At 39.8% G+C, this 15,836-nt stretch overlaps 1 long non-coding RNA gene across 6 annotated transcripts in view; it reads left to right on the top strand.

Moving 5' to 3' along the window:
• Positions 1 to 15,836, top strand: part of LOC143765668 (uncharacterized) — a 127,724-nt gene that overhangs the window by 45,008 nt on the left and 66,880 nt on the right. For 3 of the 6 annotated variants that reach the window (XR_013213442.1, XR_013213443.1, XR_013213441.1), the window contains one exon: positions 15,023 to 15,060. The exons of the other annotated variants lie outside the window; for them this stretch is intronic. This is a non-coding gene — a long non-coding RNA (uncharacterized LOC143765668). The remainder of the gene's footprint in view (positions 1 to 15,022; positions 15,061 to 15,836) is intronic. 6 annotated transcript variants of the gene reach the window in all.

Raw genomic sequence — 15,836 nt, forward strand, 5'->3', positions numbered from 1 at the left:
GTGTTAGACACATGGAGATATGAGAAAGTGGCAGAAATGGGAAAGTTAGACTTGAGTTTATGTGATTGATTTAGAACCGTAGAAGAATACAATGAAAGGAGACAACAATAGATGAGCTGGGACAATGAATAACACAGTATGTGAAGGCTAGAATGCCAGGAATATACACACATCTAAAAACTATATTCGGATGACAGAAAGAAGAAGTTGGAAAAATGTAGAGAGAAGAAGTAAAAAGATATAAGAAAACGGACGAGAGGCATAGAGAAATACACTGCTCAAAAAAATAAAGAGAACACTAAAATCCCACATTCTAGATATCACTGAATGAAATATTCTAGTTGTAAATCTTTATTCATTACATAGTGGAATGTGTTGAAACCTAAAAATGATCAACGTAAATCACAACTAATATCCCAAGGAGGTCTGGAGTTGAAATGATGCTCAAAATCAAACTGGAAAATTAAATTACAGGCTTATCCAAATTCAGTGGAAATGCCTCAAGAAAAGGAAATGATGCTCAGTAGTGTGTGTGGCCTCCACGTGCCTGTATGATCTCCCTACAACTCCTGGGCATGCTCCTGATTAGCTGGCAGATGGTCTCCTGAGGGATCTCCTCCCAGACCTGGACAAAAGCATCCGCCAACTCCTGGACAGTCTGTGGTGCAACGTGATGTTAGTGGATGGTGCGAGACATGATGTCCCAGATGTGTTCAATTGGATTCAGGTCTGGGGAATGGGTGGGCCAAGTCCATAGCTTCAATGCCTTCATCTTGCAGGAACTGCTGACACACTCCAGCCACATGAGGTCTGGCATTGTCCTGCATTATGAGGAACCCAGGGCCAACCGCACCATCATATGGTCTCACAAGGGGTCTGAGGATCTCATCTCGGTACCTAATGGCAGTCAGGCTACCTCTGGTGAGCAAATGGAGGGCTGTGCGGCCCTCCAAAGAAATTCCACCCCACACCATTACTGAACTACTGCCAAATCGGTCATGCTGAAGGATGTTGCAGGCAGCAGATTGCTCTCCATGGTGTCTCCAGACTCTGTCACGTCTGTCACATGTGCTCAGTGTGAACCTGCCTTCATCTGTGAAGAGCACAGGGTGCCAGTGGCGAATTTGCCAATCCTGGTGTTATGTGGCAAATGCCAAGCATCCTGCACTGTGTTGGGCTGTGAGCACATCTCCCATCTGTGAACGTTGGGCACTCAGACCATCCTCATGGAGTCGGTTTCTAACCGTTTGTGCTGACACATGCACATTTGTGGCCTGCTGAGGGTCATTTTGCAGGGCTCTGGCAGTGCTCCTCCTGTTCTTCCTTGCACAAAGGCTGAGGTAGCAGTCCTGCTGCTGGGTTGTTGCCCTCCTATGGCCCTCTCCACGTCTCCTGGTGTACTGGCCTGTCTCCTGGTAGTGCCTCCAGCCTCTGGACACTACGCTGACAGACACAGCAAACCTTGCCACAGCTCACATTGATGTGCCATCCTGGATGAGCTGCACTACCTGAGCCACTTGTGTGGGTTGTAGAGTCTGTCTCATGCTACCACGAATGTGAAAGCACAACCAACATTCAAAAGTGACCAAAACATCAGCATGAATCCAAACGAAGAAAAAACAGGAGTGCACTCACCGGTCTCTCATGTGATAGTCCTTTTATTTAGAACATGTGCAGGCAAACTTGGGGAGAACGTGGACAAAAGTCTGCCTGCACATGTTCTAAATAAAAGGACTATCGCATGAGGGACCGGTGAGTGCACTCCTGTTTTTTCTTCGTTTGGATTCATACATTCTACTGTTAACGTGCACCCAGTGTCCAGCACCAGGCATATATGGCAGAGCAGTGGCATTAAAGCTGTGGCACTAAGTTGTGGAGGCGGGGAACACGCAGGCGTAGCAGTGCTGTGTACTTTTTCTACATTAATCAGCTAGAAAGCATTGGTACTGAGATGTGGTCTGTGGTCCCCACCTGCAGAACCACTACTTTATTGAGTGTGTCTTGATAATTGCCAACAATTTTCATCTGTTCTCTATTCCATTTGCACAACAGCATGTGAAATTGATTGTCAAACAGTGTTGCTTCCTAAGTGGACAGTTTGATTTCTCAGAAGTTTGATTTACTTTGAGTTACAGTATATTCTGCTCTTTAAGTGTTCCCTTTATTTTGTTGAGCAGTGTAGATTAATTAATTGGTTTATGCTTGTCGCCTGTGTGGGATTTAATATCCTGGGGGGGGGGAATGTCTGGTTACTTCTAATTCTCTCAGCATAAGGGGTGTCACAGGGACAAGGGGGTGTTAACTATATACTGTATGCACTGATGCAGAAAGGATCCAAGGGTGGGAACGCTCATGTCCCTCTAATTCTTCCTGACAGTTACTGGCTGGCAGCCCACTGCCTAACCTTCTCTGCTGAAAACAGCGTTAAAAAGGTGTGTAATGCCCCTGCTTTTGTCAAAAAATATACATCACATCAACAGGGAAAGGTCAGGTGAGAATCACATAACAAGAAGAAGACATGTTGTAGCCTTGACTCTGTCCAGCAGGCAACCCTGCTGAAACCAGGTCTGGAATACTAAAGAGTAATATGGACTGCCAACATTGAAGGGTGAGTCCATCTCTAGCTTCCTAAACTTCCTACAAATGTCTGTTAGCAGGCAATCTCAGAACATGAATTGGATTAGAATATCATGACTCTTTGTATTGAGGAACACTTCTAATATAATGATAAATTGTTCAAATTTTGTAAAATTGGTAAAGCCATTTAAAATAAGAGCAACAGTATTGTCTAACTGATAGTTTTGACTCCTTGTAGATTCAAAAGGAACTAAAATTGCCCACGTGGTTCAGATTTACGTTATCTTATATACAGAGTAATCATCTAATTTTAGGAGTTTAAGTAATCTTTTTTCTTTCTGAATAGTTGTAGAAGTTGTACGTGTGTTTCATAGTTGGTAATTCAATTTCTCAGTAGGCTCATCTCAGTTCCATGCGAATTACTGTTGTATACTTGTAGCAACTGCAGTTACAGCTAATAGTTGGATCCCTCTCTGTAGATTCTCCTTTCATATACTGTAATTAAATTAATGATCAGTTTATTTTACCAGGAATATATCTTCTGTTGAGGATTTTAGTATATTACACAGAGTTTCATCTAAAAGGGGTTTTCCCGAATCAGCTAAAAATTTGCAAAAAGGGTGTATTTGCCAAAAATTAAAAAAATGACCTCCATCTCCAGTGTAGATAGGATGGATATTTTCTAGTTATTTTTATGTCATTTCTGTTGTGTGACTCTTTAACCTTGTGTGAGTGGTCACTGATCAGATTTGGGTTGGTTTTGGATTGATGTATTTCCTGCATATTTTAAAAGTTTTTAAATGTCCTTTCTTGATATTTGCATATATATTTGTGATATATAATAGTCTGAAACTATGAAGTTCTGGATGTTTTCAGTATTCCCTGCCACTCCAGTGCATTATGTGCACTATCGGTGACCATCGCTGTGATTATCTACACAAGTGACCACAACAAACAAATTAGGCCTCCGTGGTGTGAAGCCAGTGAGCACTTGAGAGGCAGAGGATGTAACAGGTAACTGTAGACTCATCACCTTTATGACATTTCCTACCCTTGGCCTGTTTTTTATTCGGGCAACCATTTTAAGTTGTAAGTTTACCAGTTTTATATGAATACAAATAAATTGTTGTGTATTGGAAAATTGTACAACTTCCTTATATGTTTTGTCTTTCAATTTCTTCTGAAGAACTCTGCTTGCTGTCAGTATACTGGAACATGTTTACATTTGTCCTGAACATATAGGAGTGTGGTTTTATACAACAGAGAGTCTGATAACTTTAATGAACCATGTACCTAGAAATAGTAGAACATGATCAGGGTAGGTTTTCAGTCCCAGGATGTAAACAAGCAGTGCTCTCACAGCTCAATTGACAGAAGAGTTATAAAAGGCAGTTTGTCATCCTCAAAACTCCAATTAAACTGCTAGTACAGTCATGTTAGTGACTTAGCACCTACAGTTGTGCTGAAAAGTTTACATACCTTAGCAGAATTTTTGCTTTTTTGGCCATTTTCAGAGAATATGAATGATAGCACCAAAACTTTTTCTCCACTCATGGTTATCGGTTGGGTGAAGCCATTTACTATCAAACTACTATGTTTTCTCTTTTTAAATCATAATGACAACCCAAAACATCCAAATGACCCTGATCAAAAGTTCACATACCCTGGTGATTTTGGCCTGATAACATGTACAGAAGTTGATGCAAATGGGTTTGAATGGCTAAAGGTAACATCCTCACCTGTGACCTGTTTGCTTGTAATCAGTGTGTGTGCGTAAAAGCTGAGTAAGTTTCTGGGATCCAGACAGACTCTTGCATCTTTCATCCAGCCACTGACATTTCTGGATTGTGAGTCATGGGGAAAACAAAACAATTGTCAATGGATCTACGGGAAAGAGTAGCTGAACTGTATAAAACAGGAAAGGGATACAAAAAGATATCCAAGAAATTGATAATGCCTTTCAGCAGCGTTCAAACTGTGATTAATAAATGGAAAATCAGGGGCTCTGTAAAACAAAACCACAGTCAGATAGACCAACAAAAATTTTGTCCACAACTGCCAGGAAAATTGTTTGGGATGCCAAGAAAAACCCACAAATAACATCAGCTGAAATACTGGACTCTCAGAAAACTTTCGGTGTGGCTGTTTCAAGAGTGACAACAAGATGGCACTTGAAAAAAAATGGGATGCATGATAGAGTCGCCAGAAGAAAGCTGTTAGTGTGCAAATACCACAAAGTATATCACCTACCATACGCAAAACAGTCAGAGACAAGACTCAAAACTTCTGGAACAATGTAATTTGGAATGATGAGACCAAAAATTGAAGTTTTTGGCAACAACCATAAATTATACATTTGGAGAGAGGTCAACAAGGCCTATGATGAAAGGAACACTATTCCTACTGTAAAGCATGGAGGTGGATCGCTTATGTTTTGGGGATGCGTGAGCTACAAAGGCACAGGAAACTTGGTCAAAGTTGAAGGAAAGATGATAAAACTTTATTGATAAAGTAATGTTTTGATTACTTATGTTTCTATTACGTTTCTGCAGCAAAAATGCACTGAAAATTCACATGCATTTTTTTGCTTGCAGATTTTCCTCATTTCATTCAAGTCTTTGAACAGAATCTGCAAACTAAACCCATATTTACAGCAAGAGATATTGACATGTTTAAAAATTTTTAAAAATGCACCACAGGTCAGTTTACACTGCTTAAAAAAAACAGTGGGCAAGAGTTTTATAAATCCCATACAATTTGCTGTAACTGTAATATGGTGCAATTTTGCACAATGAATATATGCAACATCAACAACTCAAACTTGTGGTTTTTGACTGTGTAAAAAAACAAAATCAGGGCTAACATATTAAGAAACTGTGTTCATACTGAGTTTTTTTTACTAAATCTTCTCTGAAATCCTCCTCCAAAACCGCTTCAAAAAGACTTGGAAAACTCGTCCCATCCATTTCTATAAGAAAAATGCACTGTAGGAAAAAGTACATGTCACTTTTGAAGTTTATCCTGAAGGAACCTTTCCAGACTAGGCACTAAAATTATCAAAAACTGCTTTGAAAACTCCTCCAATGGATATGTTCACTCTGAGCTTTTGGAGCAGTTTTTGGAGAAGATCCTCACAAACTGCTTCAAAATGTCTTGGAAAACCCTTCCAATTCATTTCTATTGGAAATCCACTTTGTTGCGAGTATAAAGATTTTTTTTAGGTCTTTTGAAGTGATTTTGAAAAGTGCTTGGTGAAAAAAGTAAGCGTATTTCAGTGATTTGAAGAAAATTCTGAATGAAACTCGCCAAAGTATCCAATTACAAGGATGTAAAGAATGCTTTATGAAAAAAAAACCTATTCAAAAACTATTTTAGGGTATGTGCAGACAATCAGGAACTTGCAGCGTTTTGGATACAGCACACGTCCGCTGCATCCAAAGCACTGCTGTCTGTTGAGTGCAGGTGAATCCGCATGTGTTCACTGAACCATGCAGATTCACTGCGTCCAATACATTCTATGGGTTAAATTTCTCTTGCGGAGACTTGCATCTCCAAAAGAGAAATAGACATGCTGCTGTCTGGAGATACGCGCCGCATATCTGTCTCCTCGGGTGAGCCGTGGACATCTGTGGACGCATAGTGGCCTAGAAATTCCATCCACTGCACAGTAACTGATCTTGTGCACATACACTAAAACCTCATCAAAATCACTTCAGGAAAAGAACTCCTCCTCCAAAAACTCATGTTTTTTTTTAATCAAAGGCTACAAGGAACTCTTCAGGGAAAAAAACCTTTTCAAAACCTGCTTCAAAATCTCTTCTGGAAAAAGAAAATCTACCCAAAAAAGAAGAGTTTCCTGATGCTATGACTGCTTGAAACTACTTTTTTTTCTTTGCATAATAATACGCTGTTTTTCCCATTTTGGGGCATGCGCACACAGCATCAATTAAGCGCAGAAAAATCTATAGCATGGCGCAGGGCGAGGTACTCGCTACTACAGTCCAGCAAGCAAGAGTCCTATACTTCCACCCACAGTGCCACAGCCTTCTTCTCTTAGGCCTGCCCCACTGGTCCAGATATTTCCGGTACCGGAAAAATCGGTACCGGAGTTATCCGTGTCCGTGTGCTCACGTGGCACATCAGTGTGGCACACGTGCGGCAGCCGTGTGCCGCCCGTGTGCCGACTGGGTACCACACGGACCGTGCAGGAGACAGCACTAGAGATAAGCGCTGTCCCCTGCATCTGGTGCTGAAGCCGGAATTCATTCCTTCTTCCCAGCAGCGTTCGCTGGAGAGAAGGAATGAAAAATCATTGTTTTTTTATTTTTTTGTGTTTAAAATAAAGATCCTTGTCACCACCCCCTCCCACCCCCTGTGCGCCCGCCCGCTGGAAATAAAATACTCACCCGGCTCCCTCGATGCTTCCTCTCAGCGCCGCAGCTTCTTCCTGTATGAGCGGTCACGTGGTACCGCTCATTACAGTGATGAATATGCGGCTCCACCCCTAATTTTGCCAAATTGCCAAATTTTTCAAAATTTTTGCCAAATTAGTTTTTTTTCATAAATAAATGCAAGTCATATCGAAGACATTTTACCACTAACATGAAGTACAATGTGCCACAAAAAAAACAATCTCGGAATCAGTGGAATCTATTGAAGCGTTCCAGAGCTATAACTTTATAAAGTGACAGTGGTCAGAACTGTAAAAATTTTCTTGGTCATTAAGGTCAAAATTGGCTCGGTCACAAAGGGGTTAGATAAAAATGGAAAACTGTGTTTTATTTTTATTTCAAATAAAGGACTTTATTCTTGCTGTGTGTTTATTTGCAATACAACTCCATTACTAAGCCATGGGCTTGATGTTACCAGACAATACAAAGGTGGCATCAACTCCATAAATATGAACCCCACCTGCCACCACCACAGGGCAAGTGTGAAATGGCAGGCAAAGCGCCAGAATTGACTTATCTAATACATCTGCCTTTTCTGGGCTGCTGCAGGCTGCTATTTTTAGGCTGAGGGGGGAGCCAATATCCATGGCCCCTTACCAGCCTGAGAATACCCACCCCCACGCTGTCTGCTTTAGCAAGGCTGGTTGTCAAAAATGGGGTGAACTGCACACCATTTTTTAATTATTTAAAAAAGTTATTTATTGATAACCAGCATTGCTGAAGCTGCCAGCTGAGGGTTGCAGCACGCAGCTGTCAGTTTTTTGCTTGGCTGGTTATCAAAAATAGTTTATCCAGTAGTGTCCATATCTTTAGAATTTGGTGACACTTCCAATAATATATAACCAAATTCGGATTGGCGTTCATTTTTTGCTGATAGAATAAAACCATACATGCGATAAAAAATTAGATCTTTATTAATGAACTTTAAAATCACATATAAAACAACAGGTAAATCATTGTAAGGTGCCCAGTAGGGGGAACCCCAATCGAGTCCAAAACTGGTATCATATCATAATATGCCACTATATACTGTAGGTGGCGTGGTTCAGAAAAAGTTTATTTCAATAATCAGGTTCAGTGACCATTTAATAATTCATGTGGGACGAACCCCAATAGACAGAACCCAATGGCCCATTATAGAATGGAATACCGGACAGTAATTGATAGTTACATAAATAAAGGATAGATTCATGCAGCCTGTGTATAGGTTAAGGGGGTGAACAACATTCCCCAGTACTATGTATAATGCCTAGTGAGTAAATAAACAATTAACCCAATAATGCTATCCATAAACACATAGGCTTGATAATAAATATAAAGGAATAATACCTGAATTAAAAAGTGGTGCCACTGGACATGGTGTGTGAATGAATTTGGCATCCCCCTCACCCCAATGTACGTTTCATCCTTATTAGTGATGAGCGAATATACTCGGTACTCGAGATTTCCCGACCACGCTCGGGTGTCCTTCGAGTATTTGTAAGTACTCGGAGATTTAGTTTTCCTCACCACAGCTGAATGATTTACATCTGTTAGCCAGCATAAGTACATGTGGGGGTTGCCTGGTTGCTAGGGAATCCCCACATGTAATCAAGCTGGCTAACAGATGTAAATCATTCATTTGCGGCACTGAAAACTAAATCTCCGAGTACTTACAAATACTCGGAGGACACCCAAGCGTGGTCGGGAAATCTCGAGTACCGAGTATATTCGCTCATCACTAATCCTTATCAAAAATACAGGGGAACTCCATGTCATTTTTTTCTTTTTATTTATTTATTTATTTAGAGCGCAGGTGGCACCTGATGAATATTTTTATTAGCCGTCATCTGCTCCAGCAGTTATCAGTTAAATAAAACTCTCAACATTCTCCCCTGCTAGTGCTGATCACAGCACAACCAGGGGAAAATGATGAGACTGGTCTTCAGCACCTGGTGCCGGGGAACAGCCCGAACTGTACCGTTAATTCCTAGGTGCCGGTATGTGACACACTGATGACACGCAGGTGTCATCCGTGTGTCATCCATCTGCGGTACATTTTGTGGCCCGTGCTGCTGTTAAAAACGGACAAGTCAGCGTGTTTTACTTTGCCGTGGAAACACACTGACGTGAACAGACCCAAGGTCTATGTGTGTGAGTGTCTCCGGTATGTGTGAAAAATGTTACCACACCTACCAGATACACTGACAGCTGAAAGAACCCTAAGGGTATGTGCACACTGAGTCTTTGGAGCGGTAACTTAGGAGAAACTTTCCAAATTCTCCTCAAAAACTCAAAACTTCTAAAAATCTTTGAATTTCCACTCAGTGCCTATGTACACATGAAGTCTTTTTATTGTGATTTCAGAACAGGAACTGAAGAGATCCTCCAAATTTTTTAGGACTTTTTCATATTTTTTTTTTAGAAAAATTCCATATCAGCTCCAAAAACTCTCCAAATACTCTTTCAAAGCTTAAAACTCTGAGTTTCTGCTCAGTTCCTGAAACATTGGCAGCCTAAACCATAGAAAAACATTCTAGAAACAGCAAAAAAAAGGAACACCTAAGATGTATCAGAAAAAAAACCTCCTGAAGCATCTTCTGCTTGAAAAGCTCATTAGGTTGGCTATGTGCACACTGAGTCTGTTTGCACTGTTATCGGAGCAGAACCACCACAATGTTAAGAGTTTTACATTTTTGAGGATGACTTTGAGAGTTTCCACTTAGTGGCTCTGTGCACATACAGAGGAAACTGAGATGAAATGCTTAAAATCCTCCTCAAAAGGTGAAAATCTCCTCAAAAAATTGGAGTTTCTGCTCAGCTTCCTCTAAGAAAAAACTCTTCAAAAAGACTCTGTGTGCATATAGTAATTTTTAGGTTAAGTTTCCACAATAACTTTTTGGTTCCTTTTTGATGCTGCAGATTTTCACTGCACAAAAAACGCAGCATCATACAGTTCTCTCCAGTGATGGAATTTATAAAAACCTCAAGTGCAAAAACGTTTTTAGTGCACTTCTGCAGCGGAAACACATCAAACACACATGTAGTCTGCACGTAAGTATATCAATAAAGTTTTGTCAAAGCCAAATACTAGGAATATGTAGGCTTTAAAAACAAAGGCAGCTTTGTTTAAAGCATAACATACCAAAAAGAGACAAACAAGGATGAAAGGGATAAGTGGATGGTTTCTGCGCTTGCTGATAGTCATTGAGACATATATCTACAGTAAGTGAGCTTAAACGAAACAGTGGTTTAGTCAACGCGTTTCAAAGTACAATTGACCAAAGCACAAAGTGACCCGTGGATCCGCTGCAGCTGATTTCTCTACGTGACATGCTTTCTTAGCAGTTTGAATAGGTGAGTTTAATCTGAGTATATCACCTATCATATCTCTCGGATAAGACCCTATTTTGCACTGATCTCTTCTACAGCTCTTTGATTAAAAAAGAGACCAAAACAGCTGTATCAAGAACGCAATAAAATTGCATGTAAAAATACACTCAAAAACGCAATGAAAAAATGCAAGTAGCCTAATTTACTTGTTAGCTGCAGTAATATACAGAAAGGCTGCAATATCAAAAACTCACCAAACACTCATCTTGGGAACATAGGCTAAAAGATGTATTTGCACTTAACCACTTTTTACTCCAAAAACTCAGCAAAAAGACTCAGTGTGTACATTCCCTTAAAGTGTATCTACTGTGAGGCAGTGAGAGAAATCATATACGAGGGTCATTATGTGTCCCAAGCATGTGCATAGAATCACAGTAAACCAGCTGGAGAGCATAGTAATTATATCCACAGCTGTAGTCACAATGCAGAATTAAAGAGAGAGTGGACTTGGTCAAAAATATGAGACAAAGTCAGATTTAAGAAAACCAGATATGGGCTTTTATTTTTGGAGAGATTTGTAGGATGGTAGTGGGGCGGATCTTCCCTCCACTCCGGGTCTTGAGGGTGACCCATGTCCGTGATTCATATTTAAACTTTGAGTTAAGGTTTGGGTGTGTCAGTTTTCCAAGCATCAGAGCAGGTGGCTCTATGTAGGACAGGTCTGTGTAAGACTGAACACAGAGCCAGAGAAAGCAAAACCACTGATGCACCTAGTAGTGATACGTCGGTGCAGTCACACGCAACAACGGCTTTGATACAGTGAATCAGAGGCTAAAGTTTGAGTTATTTTTGTAATTTGCCACAAAGTAGACGTTTAACTTAGACTATGCTGGGTCACTGCCTCATTACCGCACTGTAGTGAAAGCCGTTGCATTACACTATTTAAATGGAAATTGATACAACCTTATATAATATTTATCACTTTTCGAAGTTTATCTAGGGCACGGCTGTAGGAACTATTGTTTATGTGATATGTATGACAACTAAATATAGAGCGCTAGTAAACTGCACGTCTGTTTTAAATAAGCGCTGGTACCCTGTGTAAGGTATTCTGATGTCCCTTATTCTAGTATGTGTTTTAATAATGATTTTCATGAAGAGGACAATACATATACTGATTAAAGTTTGTGGACAAGGTCACATGTTTTTTTTGTGGACTATCAATATGCACATAATAATGAAGACATGTTCGTTTTTGTAATAATTGCAAATCAATCTTGCCAATTTAAGTATATGGGACCTTGAAAAAAACAAATGACACTGGGATTCCATCTGTGTGTCAACCAACTGCTGCTTTTCCCTGAGTAGTTAATATGAGAAGCTTCAAAACCTCTATATTTTGATTTTCATATGAGAAAAAAGGATGACACACGGATTGCAAAAACTGACACAGAACCCAAAAATAGGTCCAGCAGACTAAAAAACAAAAAACCCATGAGGTCTTCTGTATAGTGCAGGGTTTATGGGGTTGGTGCATGACACAGGGATTCAGTCACCACTAAAGTGAGAATTCCTGTACCGGACTACTAGTTCTTGGACTAAGAGTGCCGTGAAATGGCCGTATAGTTTGGACCGAGATCGAAACTCAGTGCACGGACTGGCCGGCGGCTCTCCCGACCCAAGTGTGACAGTTTCATGTATTTCTACGCCGCTGTCATGTTTGGCCATTTTGAACATTGCGTTCCAATCTTGGTCCAATTTATGCAACTGTCTGACTGTGACCTAAGTATAACACAATATTGGAGATGAGGGAATAAATTTGAGTGGAAATGAACTCCACTGTGATTTTCCAAAAAATACACATTCCCCAAAGTGCAGATATTTTTTGTAATTTGCTTCCGCGCTGATTCAGTAAAATGATTGTCAATTTTGTGATCCCTAAAAGGCCATCAAAATGTGAACTCACCTCCCCAATCCCTTTGCTTCTCACCACTACCCGTCCCGTCAGCATCGTATCTTAAGATCAATGTCAACTGTGCTGAAATTCTTGGACCTCGCACCTTAGGTTGGGGCTTCCAGATTTGATAGACTCTGAAGGGTTCTGCACATTCACCTGAAAAGGTTGCGATGCAAGCCGAGATATCATGATGTACAGTAAGTGCATGCGCATTGACCTTTGTGGACGCATGGCAAGAACCTTCCCAGGCCCATCAAATCTGGAACCCCCCAGCCTAACTTTAGAGGTCTGGGGTTTTCAGCACAGGTGACAGTGATCCGAAGATGCAACAAAGACCAGTGGTGGTGAGTAGAGGAGTGTTTGGGGAAGTGAGTATAAAGATTTTTTATTTATTACATCTTATGTGTTTTAAGCTCTGGGGTCTACAGAGATTCCATAGCATAATAATGGATATTAAATTTGAAAAAGAATAGCTTCTCCACATATTGAATTTCCTGGGAAAAATCCACGAAAACAGCTATTTTGTTACATATAACAAGTACATCTAAGGCTACATTTCCACGATGAGCTTTGGGTGAGGTTTAAATGCTGCAGATTTTCTGCACCTATTATTTAAATTGAGTTACTCGCGTGCTTTCATTGCGTTTTTGTATATTTTTTTTTAACATGCGGTTTTGTCGCATTTTTGATGCTGTGGTTTTTGTGTCTTGTTGGTTTGTCATGCTTTAAATAAAGCTGCTTTCTTTTTGATGCTTCCTGGTATTTGGCTTTGGCAACATTTTACTGACATACTTAGGTGTGGCTTACCTGTGTTTTTGATGCGTTTCCAACATGCAAACACACTTAAAATGCATGTGTGTTTTAACCAGCGGAATTTCCACATCTAATATAAGTCAATGGGGAAACAGAAAACTCGGCGTAACCGTAAGAGAAATTGACATGCTGAGGATTCGAACCATGCACCACAAATCAGATTACACGGAGTAAAAAAAATCACAGAGGGCCCAAGATTTCTATAAATCCTATCCTAGAATTGTAGGATGCTGCGTTTTTGATGCATCAAAAATGCACCAAAAGCTCATCTTGCGAACATAGCCTACATGCAGATTTTTGTGAGTTTTGTTGTGTGAACATGGGCACTAATGGTGTAAAGCTTAGCATAGCCCCCACATCTACTCATACTCTATTAAGATCTATTAACATTTCTTGCACTTTTTTGTGAATTGAACATTAACACAATAAACGCCATCATTTTTCAATCCCTTGTTACCAGACTGGGTAGTGATTTATGATGATTTATTAAAGTATGCTTGAAAACAGCATTTTGATGTTTACCATTTACTTTTTTTTTATAAATGGCATAATTATACCAATTTTTAGCAGATGATACAATAATCCTTCTGTCTTCATTTTGCAGCGATATCTACGTTTCCATTGATTATGGTACTATTCAGCCAGAATATCAATATTTTTTAATATATGCACGTGTACGTGTTTATATGGTTGGCATCTCATGCTGTCCGATGTTTACACGGACCCATAGAAATCTACATTGCAGATTTTGATCCGACACTCGCAATTTTGTTTCTGCAATTTTTCGTAAACCACTCGGTCCGAGGAAAAAAATCTGACATGCGAATATCCTCATAGACTGTCATAGGTACAAGAGTTACCCTTGAAAATGATGTCTGAATGTGGCCTTAAGCTTGTCTATCTGAATGAATGCTATGTAGTTTTTTCCAATGTCCCCAACCTTATATTACTCACAAAGGCCTTATGATGACTGCAGTGTAATATTATAAAATTATTTTTTTAAGCCTTATAATACAAGGTCAACTTTTAAAGGAAAACACCTTGGTTGCATGATGAGTTTCTACTTGAACTCTAGAATCCTAAAAAGAAGAAAAAAAAAGAAGGGCAAACTGCAGGGATTCGCTAAGATACTAGGAGCACTGCGGGATCTTGAATACAGCCAGCGCTGAGTAATGAGGTGTATTTTTAAGGATCTCTCAAAGGGGGTTTGCAGAATGAATGGGAAGAAGTAGGGAGGGGAGACGGTTAACTTTGCTCTCTTCAGCTTCAATGGGACGCTCTGAACAGCTGTGAAAAGGGTCTCAGAGTTTTTCTCACGCCCAAACGACATCTCACCCCGCTGAGGTCAGCCCAACTCACATCACTAATATATACACAGTCTGTGTCCCATATCAATGCCAATATGCAGCTTCGTTTTATGCATATACGTTGAAAGACAAGTGACACTAATTTCGACCCAAACGCAAATCTTTTGTGAGAAACACACAGCACAAAGCGCCTTTTTTCGGTCACACACACTTCAAAACATTATTCTGTCCACATCTGATGCTTCAACCTGTTTACAATGAAATTCGCCCCATTTCATGGATCTACTGCGTTACTTGGTCTTGTATATGTTTATGACTGTTGCCAATTTTTACAACTTTTCTTAGGACACAAAATGATCTATAAAAAAATTATTGGAAAGTTTAGTGATAATTGTGGTGTTTTGATCTTTTTTTTCCACTATTTATTATGGCATTCTTTCTATTGTCTTTATTACAGGATTTAAAAAATGCCAGAAAAAAAAAAAACACAAGGAACAAAAAAAAAATAAATATATATATATATATTTTTTACACGTTTGTTAAACTCTATTTGACTAAAAAATGTACATGTGAAAACTAATAGATGGATGCTTTTTCTTCCAAAGGTTGCTATCCAGTTTTGTAGAAAAGTCACTGACAGGCTGTAAGTAAATTTGATTAGCTTATAATGAGTGAGTAATAAAAGCAGAGTTGTTTTTCAGTGTGTTAAATGGGAGGACTTTGTTAATTAACTCCAGACAATTCCCAGTGTAATCCTTATTTCTCCAACAGCTTCTCTTTATTGTACTCCATTAATTCTCTGCACTAATTATTATGATGCTACTCTAGTTGCACAGTAAAGTCCCATTCTTTACAACCTGCAGAGATCTTCCCGGTCTGTACTCCATTGTGTTTGTTTGCTTTTAGGAAGTGGAACACAAGTGGAAGCCGCAGATAGCAGGTGGTTTTGCAATGTATTATGATATTTGACTGAAAATCAGCCTTCTGAAAAAGATCACTGAATACCTAAATGTACAAATGAGAAGAAAGTTTCAAGCACCTGACCTAAATTTGGGGCAGTGATTTGAACACCATGTAAATAATCTAGCTGATGTGTACAAATTGATGCATGCCGACAGAGAGTTTTTGACGCTGCGTATTTTCACTGCAAGAAAAATGCAACGTTTACAGTTCCAGTGGATGGGATTTATAGAGATCTCCTGCCCATTGTGCTTCTTTTTTACAGCGCTAACTGACTTGCGGTGCATAGTTCAAATCCGCAGCATGTCAATTTCTGTTGCGGTACTTTGAGTTTTCTGTGCGGATTTTTGCCTTAGGCCACACTCACACGATCAGCATTTGGTCAGTATTTTACATCCGTATGTGTAAGCCAAAACCAGGAGAGGAACAATCAAAATATAATAGAAACACGTCACCACT

The sequence above is a fragment of the Ranitomeya variabilis genome, chromosome 1, assembly GCF_051348905.1.
Source record: "Ranitomeya variabilis isolate aRanVar5 chromosome 1, aRanVar5.hap1, whole genome shotgun sequence".
NCBI classification, from domain to species: Eukaryota; Metazoa; Chordata; class Amphibia; order Anura; family Dendrobatidae; genus Ranitomeya; species Ranitomeya variabilis.